Below are 13,355 nucleotides of genomic sequence, written 5' to 3'. Positions count from 1 at the left end.
TCTAAGTTCCATTTTGTATTCAGTAGAGGCCTCCAGGTGATATTCTAATAATAGGCCTTGACCCATGCCATTTAAAGTTATAAAACAGTTATTTATTATATGACAACAAAAGCTATTCTCACTCTCTCTCCTCAGCTCTGCAAGATCAACGGATATTTTGATTACTGTTCTCCACACATCATTCTGAAAAGTGGCCCAGAATAAAGGTAGGAACAATCATAGGGCTTTGTCTCCTCTGTTTTACTTCTCTTTGTGATAACACCAGTCCCCCACTTTCTGATGTCCAATTCTGAGAACAGTTGTTCCATGTAGTCTGGCAACGTTTTAGGTTGTTAACAGTGGGGGCACAAATGTGGACTTTTTGGCACCTTCATAGAAGAAAACAGAATTCAGAATTCAAACCTGTACCTTTTTATACTTCTTAACAACCAAGGAAAACCAGGCTCATGAATTTATCTAACTTGAATAAAGAAAATACAGTAAATTGATAAGCCAGGATTTGAAACCATATTGCCATACTGATACATTTAATTCCATTTAAATACTTAGTGATTCATTTTTATTAATAATTTTATAGCATAGAAATAGTATGTAGGCAATATATATTTTATATATATTTTTAGTATTTTAAATCTAAGAATGAGAGAAGAAAGTATCTTTTAAATAGTTTTATTAATGATACTGACTTGTAGCGAAAATCTCCTAATTTTCTATTTTGAATCAACATGTACCATCAGTCTGTAGTTCCACATTAAAGAGATTTTATAGTAATTCATAAGTGTCATCCTGGTCTTAATTTATGTCTTGATATCTCTCATAAGGTATTTGACTTTGATCGCCCAACAATAACTACAGTAAACCTGGAGGACGCTAATGCGTTTCTTGAAAAACATAATATTCAACAGTTGAGATGAACTCTTCAGTTCATAGGTTTTGAAAATTTCACTGTTATGCCCCTACACATAAAAATCAATATTTATTCCTGGAAATAAAGTTGCATTTTGGTTAGAGACTACTATGACACCATTCCTTTCCCAGATTTTTAATGTCTCCCCAGCAGAGGTGTGTTAATTGAATCTTCCTTGTCATTTGTGTACATGATGGATTAAGGAGAGAAAGAATTGTCTTCCTCCCATGTATAATAGAATCCCCTAAGTAGAAATTTGTTTATTTTACTCAATCATTATGTATTTCTTGGCTTCACATCCTCAAGTATGAATGCTTTAATATCCGCTCCACCCCCAAATGAAACCCAGGTCTAATGTGACAATAATAGATTATAGCTTGTATCATGACATTCGCTAATCAAAAATAACAAGTGTAAAACTGTGATATCTTATACTGCAGTGAATACAGATAAGATTCAAAAACTAAAGTACTCAAGAGAGAAATAAAATTCTGATGCTATCAGATCTTAAAATACACACATTCAGAATAATCAAAAGAAGACCGAAGTGTAAAACTTAATGGATCTAAGTTTATTCTAGATCTTTTCTCTATTGTGGTATACCATTATTTTCATATATATAAATAAGTCCATATAGAAGTCTGATTTTTATAGTAAACTCACAGACTATATCCTTGGCACAGTTAATGTTTGATTTTATTTTTCAATTTGCAAGTTAAAAATGATGAAAGGTTGGTGATGATGAGGAGGAGGAGGTGGAGGACAACAATGCCAATATTAACTTTAGTACCATTTATTAAGTGGAAGTTCTGCCCTACACCCCAAATTTAACACTTAAGTTTTCTATTATTAAAGTCAAGCTTTGCACGTCTCAAAAATGCTGCACATTAAAACTACTTACAGGGGCACCTGGGTGGCTCAGATGGTTAAGCGTCTGCCTTCGGCTCAGGTCATGATCCTGGGATCCTGGGATCGAGTCCCGCATCGGGATCCCTGCTCGGCGGGAAGCCTGCTTCTCCCTCTGCCCCTCTCTCTCTCTCTCTCTCTCTCTGTCTCTCATGAATAAATAAATTAAAAAAATCTTTAAAAAAAAAAAAACTACTTACAGCAGGTGCTTAGGTGGCTCAGTTGATTAAGCATCTGACTCTTGGTTTGCTCAGGTCATGATCTCAGGGTCATGGGATCAAGTCCCATGTCGGGCTCCATGCTGGGCGGGGAGTCTTCCGGAGAGTCTCTCTCTCTTCTTTCCCTCTGCCCCTTCCTCCCCACTTGCATGCTCTCTCTCTAAAATAAAATAAAATCTTTTAAAAAATAATAAAACTCCTTGTGGGATTTTGTTTTAATACTAATGTATACATCTCACCTGTCAATGATTCTGAGTCATTGATAAAAGAACCGGCTTTAGTAATTTCTTAAAATGTTTCTGTATGCACAAGTGGTTTTAATATATAGCAAATGATAAGAACTTCCAAACAGTGCTGTTCCAAATAGGATTTTGGTGGTTATATTGTCTTTTTTTATCCTTTTGAAATATATAAGGTTTGAATGTGGATTCTGGTAGTATGCAGATAACCCGGTCTTCTGTATTTATATTATTTAAAATTGCATTTTTAATTAAAAATGGATTCACTATAAAATCATATTTCAAACTATGAAAAAAGAAGAATTCTTAAAATATAACAATGTAGAGGCTAAATTTGAGCAAACATTTAAAATTAAAAGTAAAGGAGTAAATAAAGCACAGAAAACTAGAGTATAATCAAAATATGAACTGTCAAAAGCAAATGTTATGGAAAAGTGGGATAGAGTGCAATTATTGGTATATTTTATATCAAGATTCATAATTTCAGAAGGAAAATGAGGACCGCTTTCAAGCAGTGAGAACTGGCATACTTGTGCTTTTTGAAAACCATTTTCAAGTTGCTTTGGAATAAAGGCAAGCCTTTTAAGTTTACCGCACAGATTTAAAACTCATGAGCAAAATAAAAGGAAATGATCGTGCATTCTGTGTGGTACACTTTTCAAAGACAAACTACTGCAAGGAGAAACTAGCAATCAGTCTGCAGGGAGGAAGGACTGAATTCCATAATTCTCTGGTGTCACCATTTTCAAATATTGTACACTTAACCATGACACACAACAATAACCAGCGACTTCCAAACCATTAAACCAAGTAAAATTTAATTTTACATAAATGTCTCTATCAAGATAAGGTAATGAAAATGAACATCCGTTGCTGTAACTGAGACCTACCTCACAGGCATGTATTATTGCAAACCTGTTACTGAATTCAGCTTCATGCCTACTAATAAACACTGACTTATCATTTTATGTAGCATCTATAATAGAAAACTTTCAAAATAAGCCAATGCCACTATCTGTCTAATGTCATTTGCATAAGTTTTGAATTTTCTTACTGACTCTGTCAGCTTCCAGGCAAGATGGCAGTGCAAACACAGGGCTCCAATGATGACCCTTTCAAATTTTAATTAAAATATCCAATCAAATGGAAAAATTGTGCATTTTCCCTAAATATATGGATCTGAAAGGAGAGATGGAGCAGGAAAAACAAAGTTGGCAGTCATTAGCATTTTAATGGAATTGAAACCAAAGAAGTAGAGTTATGAATTGGCTCAGAGATGTCAAGTACACTTTGTGCCCACTGGATTTAGCAATGACAGCGTTAGGAATGACGTTGCAGACAGTTTAGTGAAGAGGCAGGGGTAGTAAAAGGGTGTTAGAGTGGAGAATTATGGCTGCAAAGGAAAAGAGCTCACTTGCAGCAGAAATGGGGATGCAGGATCAGTGGAAGGAATATATTGTTAACTTGCATGTTTTTGAGGACAGGAAAACCTCGAACATGTTGAAAAGCTGAAGTGGAGGGGCACCTGGGTGGCTCAGTTACATTAAGGGTCTGCCTTTAGCTCAGGTCATGATCCCAGGGTCCTGGGATCGAGCCCCACATCGGGCTCCCTGCTCGGCGGGAAGCCTGCTTCTCCCTCTCCCACTCCCCTTGTTTGTGTTCCTTCTCTCGCTGTCTCTCTCAAATAAATAAATAAAATCTTAAAAAATAAAATAAAATAAAAGCTGAAGTGGAGAGAAGAAGTTGTACTAAAGAAAAGAGAGATTTTGGAGGAGGGTCTCTGAGGAGATACAAAGAAGAGATCCGAACCCAGGGCAGAGGTATAGATACTTGTCATTACATGGGAGGAAGGACAAAACTAGCTATGACCACTTGTGGGCTGAAGAGCGTAGTCTCAAAATATTTAAGATAAAAATGTTTGGAAGTACTAAGAAAACATAGAAACCTTACAGTAGAAGAAGATTGGAAACTGTTTCTGTCAGTTCTGAAGCAATCAAACGGATGAAATAAAGAAGTACAGGGAGAACCTGAAAAACAGAAGTGGTAAATGTTGCTTAAGGAAAGAGGAAGAGAATTGCTTTCTGTTACTCTCAACCGTGTTTACCATGTCATCGCTAAGAGTATCCTTAGCGTTTTGTTATATCAGAGACAACGGATTCCCCTAACATTTTTAGGAGGGACTTAGGAGATGACCTTATCTAGTCTCATGGCTTTAAACACCCTACGACAGTGGCTTCCCATTTTTATCTCCAAGTTCAACCTGGTTTCTGAGCTCGCGGCATTATACACAAATAACTTCTGGACGCCTGCACTCGAATATTTTAACAGGCTCCCATGAAGTGTTAAGCTGTTGCCCCCTATCCTGTTTCTCTACTCACCTTTTGCATTAAAATCCCCCAAATCTACCTTGACTATAAATCAGAAGCCTATAAAACATCTTCTGACCCTTCCTCTCCTCCTTTCCCACATTAACCTTATTACCAAGTCCTGATGATTTTACTTTGAATGTACATATGTCAAAGCTTCAACTTCTCTCCATTTTGACTGCCCCTTTCCTAAATCAAGCCACAAGCACCTTTCAGCTGGATTGCTACCAATTCCTCCTTGTTCACTGTTTCCCTGCTGCACATGCTAATCCATTCTCCACTTAGAAGCCTGAGGAATCTTTGCATAATGCAGATCTCTTCATGCCCCACTGAATAAACTCCATCAAGGCAATACCTCCTATTGCATTCAAAATAAAATCCAAATGACTTAATATTGCCTGTAGTTCCTGTGTGCGGCTCCAAAGTTACATTACACTGCTATTATCACCTACTCTATTTACTTCTCACACTAGCCTGTAGGCCCTAGGGACGGCAGGGTTTATGTTTATTTTATTCATTATTATATACGTGCAATGTCTAGCAGTGTCTGGCATAGAGCAATAATCATAAATATTGAATGACTGAATAAGTATATGGTAAATTGCTCTTGGGACACAGTCTCTTCCAAGGAGCTGGAAAGAAGTCAGCTCTAAGGCCTGCTGCCGCTCTGTCGTGATAGGTCCCTTTCAAAGACCCTAAGGCATTAGGGTGAAGGATCTGGCTCTCTGCTCCTTTTTCCACATTTGCTTGCCCACATTCTCTGGGCTGGTTTTTTCCTCATTTCCTGACTATGGGGTTGGAATTGGGGAGAGAAGGGGAGAGACTGATAAATGAGAAGACATAGCCCATTTTCGGTTTTGTTTGGTTTAGGCTCTAAACTACAACTAACTAAAGAAGTTTTCCACCCAACAGCGCAACTCCCTGGGTTTCTACATTGGGTTTAGGTCTACCCATAGAGATGCTCACATTTGGGACTCTGGTGGGGCGCCAAAGACATTGGAAGGTTTAAGGTGCCTTATGAATGATCACTGCGTAGTCAAAGGAGTTTTGGAGAACTTCAGGCCCCAATGGTACAAAGGCATTTAAATGGGGCTGTGTCCTGCACACACATGCTTTCTTCTCCAAGCTCTGATCCTATTTATTGTTTTCTTTCTTTGCAGTAACTCAGAGTGGGTATTGGAGCAGAGGAAAATCACACATTACCCTGCACCCAGGTGTGTGATCATGAAAAACTTGGCACCCACTTCCTTAAGTCCAGAGATGGCACTCATTTGAGAGACACCACTTTTCGTCCTGGGGATGTGTTTACATAACATCCTCATAAAGGATGTAACTTCCAACCCCACTCACCATACCAATAGGAAATCTGAACTAAATACAGCAAAACCAAAGCAAAAGAACTCACATTTCGCGTGCTGCATGCTACATTTCTGGCTCTCTTCCCTATTTTCCAATCCTGAAATAAGTTATTACCCTTTTTTATTCTTTGTCCATTTCAGTCAGAATTTTGGGTGAAGGGCAATTAAATGTGTTAGCATAAATCACAATCATGATCCAGACACTTGCAGAATCTTTTTTTTTTCAAGAAGGAAATTCAGTTAACATTGTGCTCTGTGCCATTTCCCATGTCATTATATATTCCTTAAAGCATGATTTTTAGTGCCTTTATAATATTCCCTTCCTTGAAAGTATAATGATTTATTTAACATTCTCCATGTTGTTGGTTATTTCAAGTTGCTTCCGGTTTTGTACTCCTATAAATAATTCTGCCATGAATATCAGTATCATTGTACATAAGTCTTCATCTATGTTCGTTTATTTCCTTAGGACATATTTCTTTTTTTTTATGTTATGTTAATTATCATACATTACATCAACTTAGGACATATTTCTAAAAGCAGATTTACTGTGTCAGTGGCCCTTAATACATATTACCGAATGGCTTTTCAAAAAAGTGGCATTTATTTAAAACCCAACTGAGAGTGTATGTCAGGAATATTACAATTCATATAATTGCTTACATGATGGTCCATTTTAACCATATCTTTCTTAATTTATCTTTATACTTTTGGAGATTATTTGTTGATGCCAGTAAGCCTTTTTTTCTTTTAGTAAGTTTTAATTTTTTTATATTAGTACTTTGTAACTTGTAGTAGTTCTTAATATATAAAAGATATTAATCATTTTGGGGTCTTATTTGTTTTTTCTAGTTGTTTTATGATGTTTATAATGATTACGAATATACAGGATATTTTTCTTTTTAGAATTTAGTCAAATGCATTAATTCTTTACTTGTGATTTGTTTTACTTATTAAAACCACGTCGAGACATATTGTATATGAACCATTACATTTGTATAATTGCTCTGCAATTTCATATGTTTATATCTAACTGTTTAATCCATCTAGGATTTTGTATATAACATGAGGATTGTATTAGTTAGGGTTTTCCAGAGACATAGAACCAAAAAGATATATACAGAGACAGAGAGAAAGAGAGAGTGAGACAGGGGAGAACTTATTTTAAGGATTGGCTCATCTAATTGTCGGGGTTGGCAAGTCTGAAATGTGTAGGGCTGAACCTCAGGGTGGGTACTTATTCAGGTAAGTCTTGATGTAGCCTTGAGTCTGAAACTTGAAAAGTGGATCAGCAGCCTGGAAGCTCAGAATTTCTTATTAGCAGGAGACAGATTCTTTTTTTTTTTTTTAATTTAAAGATTTTATTTACTTATTTGAGTGAGAGAGCAGGAGCAGGGCAGAGAGGAGGAGAGGGAGAAGAAGGCTCTCGGCTGAGCAAGGAGCCCGACATGGGTCTCGATCTCAGGGCTCCATCCCAGGACCCTGGGATCATGACCTGAGCCGAAGGCAGATGCTTATGACTGAGCCACCCAGGTGCCCAGGAAGGGAGCTTCTCTACATTCACTTGTTCTTTTACTCACTTGCTCCTCAGAGTGAAAGCTCCATTCACAAGTGTATCCTTGGGGTGGACTTGGAGGCCGGTTTCCTTAACCTATAAAAACTATGATGTAGTCAATAATTAACATATTAAATTTGAGCTGATTCTAGAATTTCCAGGTGAGGTAAGAATCTGATGGAGCTTGTGTGGAGTTATTGGGTAGAAATGTAGATTCCGTTTTTAAATAAATAAGGTATCATTTAGGTATATATTTTTAGATTGTAAAGTTATAAAATTAAGAAAATTATTATCATAACATTTAGTAAAAGAAAGAAGAATGGAAGAGATAAGATTACCTAGGGAGTGTATATAAGAAACCACTAGATTTAGAATTGAGTTAGAATGACTGAATTTAGCTCCTGAGGTGAGATTATCGCTTTGTAACATCTAAATATCTCTGCAAGAGGCTGTGTTCTCTAAGTGACAGTTAAAACATTAATCTGGGAGAAATGTAAAGTATTAAAGTATATTGAAGTTTGTTAACTTGATTATTTCAAAATTATTTAAATTATTTTTGAATTATTTTCAGAAAGTATCCATTATATGTATGATGAATTTTGTGTGTGTATGTGTTTATATATGAGCGTGTGTCTAGAGATGTGTTTGTGTATGTAAGTGTATGCGTGTATATGTGTTTCTGTGTTTGTGTGTGTCCATATGTATATCTGTGTTTGTGAGTGTAATATACAGTTGCATGTCTGAGTGTGTATGAGTCTGGGTTTGTATTATTTGTATATGTATATTCATGGCTCTGTGAGTTTGAGTGTGTCATAGACATATGTGCATTTCCACTTGCAGGCAGGATCCATGTTTGCATGTGTTGTATGTTTTCACGTGGGTACAAAGGTAGATATTGGGAAGCATCCTTCATGGCACGTTCCCCTGAATTACATGGGAGATTCTCAAAGCTAACGTGTATTGACTTTCCATAAGGCTTTACAAAATGCTTAATTACTTACCCATTAAGGAACCAAACCAGAGCAGCTTAGAATAAGGAGGGTTTTTAAATAGAAAATGAAAGCTAAATTCAATAATGTCAAAACCTCAGAAATATGCGAGAAATCAACAAAATCCTACATTTTTGCAATTACTGAACTTAATCCACAACTCGTTAACTTTCTTGCAGTTTAGGAGGTGAAAATGAGAGACATTTTAACTTGTGAGCATGGCATAACATATAGACTTGTGGAATCACTGTGTTGTACACCTGAAACTAATGTAACATTGTGTGTCAACTATATTTCAGTTAAAAGAGAGAAAGAGATGTAAGACTATTATCATAGAACCTGGGAGCCAGTAGCATTCAGCATAACAGTCATCATCATCAACATCATCATTATCTAATTTTCAATTGAGGTTGTATAGAAATTTTAGGTGAGGAAGGTATATTGAACACTTCTCTTGTGCCAAGTGGAAAGGTGTGTTTTCTGGTGTTCACTTTCTCCCAAGAGAATTGCAGAATGCCTTTAATTACCTTGGTTCATTCGTCATAATCCAGTATCTAATGTGCAACGTTATGTGAAGAGAAACCTAATTTTATCCTTATAATGAATATGCCTTCATCTTTCAAAAGCATGCCCACATTATCCACAGTTGATGAGTGATACATAAAACCTGAATACAAATCTATAAAACAAAAATCAAATTAGCATGTATTACAGAGTATCCATTTATAGGGAAAGGCTCCTTATACCTGGTAGATAGAACCACATAGAGATCTAGACCGCAATTGTTAAGTCTTTAATGAACAGATAAACCAAACCCAAGTAGATAGTTAACTGAATCAAATATCTAAAGTAATTAGGCTGAGAAATACACACTGCCCAGTTCACAATAAATATGCTCTCGTCAGTGGAATGTAAATAATAAAAACTAGTGGCTAAAACTTTTTTTTTTACCCAGAGTTTATGTTAACATCAGAAATGATACCGTCAATATACATGGAATCCATTTAATAATTATCATCAAAAAATTATCATCAGCAAGAGTTACAACTTTTCTTATGTTTCTTTTGGCTTCCTTTTTATTGGATATGCATTTTATAGATGTGTTAATTCAGTCATGCTGAAAAATCTAGTTTTCTGGTTGGGTATCCATTTTCCGTTCAAGGTACCTTTGCAAATCCCTGTCTCTTTGTGATATATGTTCTTGTTTTCAGTTTTAAGTCATGGAAGGAAACTTTAATTTCTCATTTTGTAATTCTTAGGGAGTGTCTCACTCTAACTTGTGGGCATGGCGTGTTTGAGTCTGGGGTTTATGAAAGACTTTAGTCTGTATCTACCCTATTTCAGCCATTGGAATGTTGAAGTATGGTATTACCATGTAGTATAGTATGTATGCATGTCTGTGTCCCAGATGGTTCTGAGCTGTCTAGGAGAGAAAGTAAAAATGATCTCATTCAGTTTTGAATTTCTACCATCAGTGACCCCACCTAATGCCTAATTTTGGGCATTAATTGTGTACTGTCTTTATCTGAATACCAATGAAGGAAGAGTGAACATTCATTACTGAAGTGAGGAAAGTTGTATATTTGGGATAAAAATTAGAATGAAGGCAGAACTTCCAGAATGAAAGTAAAGAGAGTGATAGACCCTCTCTGCAGTAGCGAAACAACAATTGAATGCATATTATGAATATTAGTTAAAAAATAATAATATTTTAAGTCTTTGGAAGTTGTCCCATGAAGAAACATTGGAGAAACATTCTTTAAGGAAAATATGCTAATCTCAGTAGCAACAGTGAGAATCGCCTCCCTCCTCTGCTTCACAAGGCTCCATTTTATAGAAACCATTCTGGGCATTTTGTTCTGTGCAAGTGCAGCCAAGAAGATGGGTTTCTTCTCCCCACCAAGCTCCAAGCCCTAAGCCTAGTGCTGTGCTTTCACTCTGGGAAGAGCAGAACACTGGTGTTCCTCATCTCTTCAGTTTTGTATCCTAGAAGTTCTACTCTAGACAGGTATAACCAGGGCTCCCTCCTCAGACATGGAAGACTAAGAATTAAAGGACCCAGTATGCTCTCAGAGTAGAAATTCTACTCTAGGAAAGACAAGCCCAGAAGACCAGGGCTTGACATTCCCTCTATGCCCACTCATAGAATGGGAGTGAGGAAAAGAGACTCACCACCTCCAGTTCTGGTGCCGGTGGGGGTTGAGCACAGGGATTCTGCCAGAGGGAGAAGGCAGGCAGTTTAACTGAAGAGCTCCAGGGCTCTGCCTGAGGGGGATGGACTTCATTTGGAGAAGAGAGTAGAGAATACCTTGCCTAAGGGCATTGTTGAAAGCAAGTTATAAAAGGATGTAGCTCCAGGACACAAGCAAATATCAAAGCAGCTAGAAGTTTAATAGGAGGGGAGCAGGGAAAGATAGAGCCTATAAGAGTCTTTTGGGGATTATAGTCAATCTGGAGGTTAAAAGATGTTCAACATCATTAGTCATAGGGAAATGCAATCAAAATCACAGTAAAATACCACTAAGACTCGGATGGCTGTGATCAGATAGGGAGACATTAACAAGTGTTGGCAAGGATGTAGAGAAATTTGAATCCTCATATATCGCTGGTGGGGGTATTAAACAGTGAATCCACTTTGGAAAATCGTTTGGCAGTTCCTCAAAATGTTGAGTATCAATTTACTGTGTGAGCAGTGAATTCCACTCCTAGGAATATGCCCAAAAGAAGTGTAAAAATAGTACACAAAAATGTGTACACAGATGTTCATAGTAGCATTATTTATATCATCCAAAAAGTGGAAATAGCCCAAATGTCCATCAGCTGATTAATTTCTCTTTATCACATAAAGTTCCAGTGGACAGTTATTGAAAAGGAGTTAATGTCTCCAAATATAAAGATATTATGTGTCTACTTATCTGCCCTTACCATATTTATCTTTTGATTTCATTGTGATAATTAGAATATATTTATTTCTTTTAAGGAAAAATATTATCTAATACCCAATTAAATAAAGCCCATTTTTGCCAAATGGACTTTCTTTTAAAAAAAATAAAACATACTATTTCACCCCTAGTAATCTTAATTTTTATTATATTCACTTTTTGAAAATCCTTTAGGCAATAAATATTGTTCCTTTTACGTCAACAAAAAAGAAATAAATATTACAAAATAACTGCTATTCATCATTTAGTAAGTACATATTTTTGACCAGTGTGTCCTGTAATACCCTTTCAGATTTTTCTCAATAAACATCTTCTTTTTTAAACTCTAACACTAAATCACTTTTTGTTGCTCTTTTCTTTCCCCCGCAAGCATTATATAGGCTATTATTGTATTTTTTATTAGTGTTTGATTTCTCTCTTTTTCTATTTCCAATTTTTTATTTCCCCATTGTTTTGTTCTTATCCAGCAAGCCTTCATCAGCCTTTCAAATGCAAAGTATTGTGTTTTTTGCCTTATTGCTATTTTCAAGGAAATTGCAATCTAGAAGGTTTTAGGTATAGTACCTTTCAACTGATATTAGCATTGTTTGAAAGTTGGAAATTTTAAAATCTTTTAAATTACTCTATTAAACTCAACAAATTTATTAACTCTATCCACATCCTGGAATAACGTGTACTTATATATATGTCTGCTGGCAGTGCACTCATATTTTATCAATTCTTACCATTTTTTTCGTATTACAACTTTTCATTCTGTTTTCTCATCAACCTGTGTGTAAGAACTGAAAACATGGCATTGTATAAATCAGTAGAAGAAGCGGGAAATGAAGGTCGAGTGTTAATGTGGAACCCAGGTCAGAAATTTAAAGTATTTTCAGAATTTTTCTTCACTGTTCAGTCTCTAAGGAAGAATATGCTTCAGTTTTTTATTCCAAATGACTTCTTGTGAAACTAATTATGTAAATGTTCCAACACTTTTTGTTTTGAACATAAATTAGGTAATCATGTAATTATAAAATTTCATGCCTGAGCTGCCTAAACACACACACACACACACACCAATTTTAGTCCCTCTGTTGTTTATCTTCACTAAGTTCACTAAGTTAAAAAATCAATGAAAATAAAGACAGGCTGCTTCTTCCTCTAATATATTGCCAGTCAATCCTGAGGTTGTTGTTTTAATAATTCTGCTTAGTCAGTACCTCTTGACAGATTAAAATGCAAGTATGAAAAGTGGAATATAGTATATTGATTTGGCACTTGAAAATGCTGCAACCTATAATCATAAATACCATGCTATTTCTATAAAAATGAGTAGCAAAACCGGTGTTTTTCATGTAATCTAACAAGTGAAAGATCATAGCCCCTATAAATATATAAATATTTATATATAAATATATAAATATAACGTTATGATTTAGAAGAGTTTGTATTTTATTTTATTTTATTTTTTTAAAGATTTTATTTATTTATTTGACAGAGAGAGACACAGCAAGAGAGGGAACACAAGCAGGGGGAGTGAGAGAGGGAGAAGCAGGCTTCCCGTGGAGCAGAGAGCCTGATGCGGGGCTCGATCCCAGGACCCTGGGATCATGACCTGAGCCGAAGGCAGATGCTTAATGACTGAGCCACCCAGGAGCCCTGAAGAGTTTGTATTTTAGATACTAGGCTTTTTGCTGTTGTTTTATTTAACCCTAATTCCCTGTAGCAAAATAGCAAGCAGACAGCTTCCAAAAAAGCTACTCTTCATTCCCATTATTTCCTAAATCTTAAAGTACTTTTACCACTATTCTTTCCATTATCAATTTTTACAGTGGCATTTTAAGTACTCTGATATATAGTGCAAAAGAAATTGCTTGAATTAAAATACCTGGA

Source organism: Zalophus californianus, chromosome 9, assembly GCF_009762305.2.
Source record: "Zalophus californianus isolate mZalCal1 chromosome 9, mZalCal1.pri.v2, whole genome shotgun sequence".
Taxonomy (NCBI): domain Eukaryota; kingdom Metazoa; phylum Chordata; class Mammalia; order Carnivora; family Otariidae; genus Zalophus; species Zalophus californianus.
Note: the sequence above shows the minus strand (reverse complement) of the source record.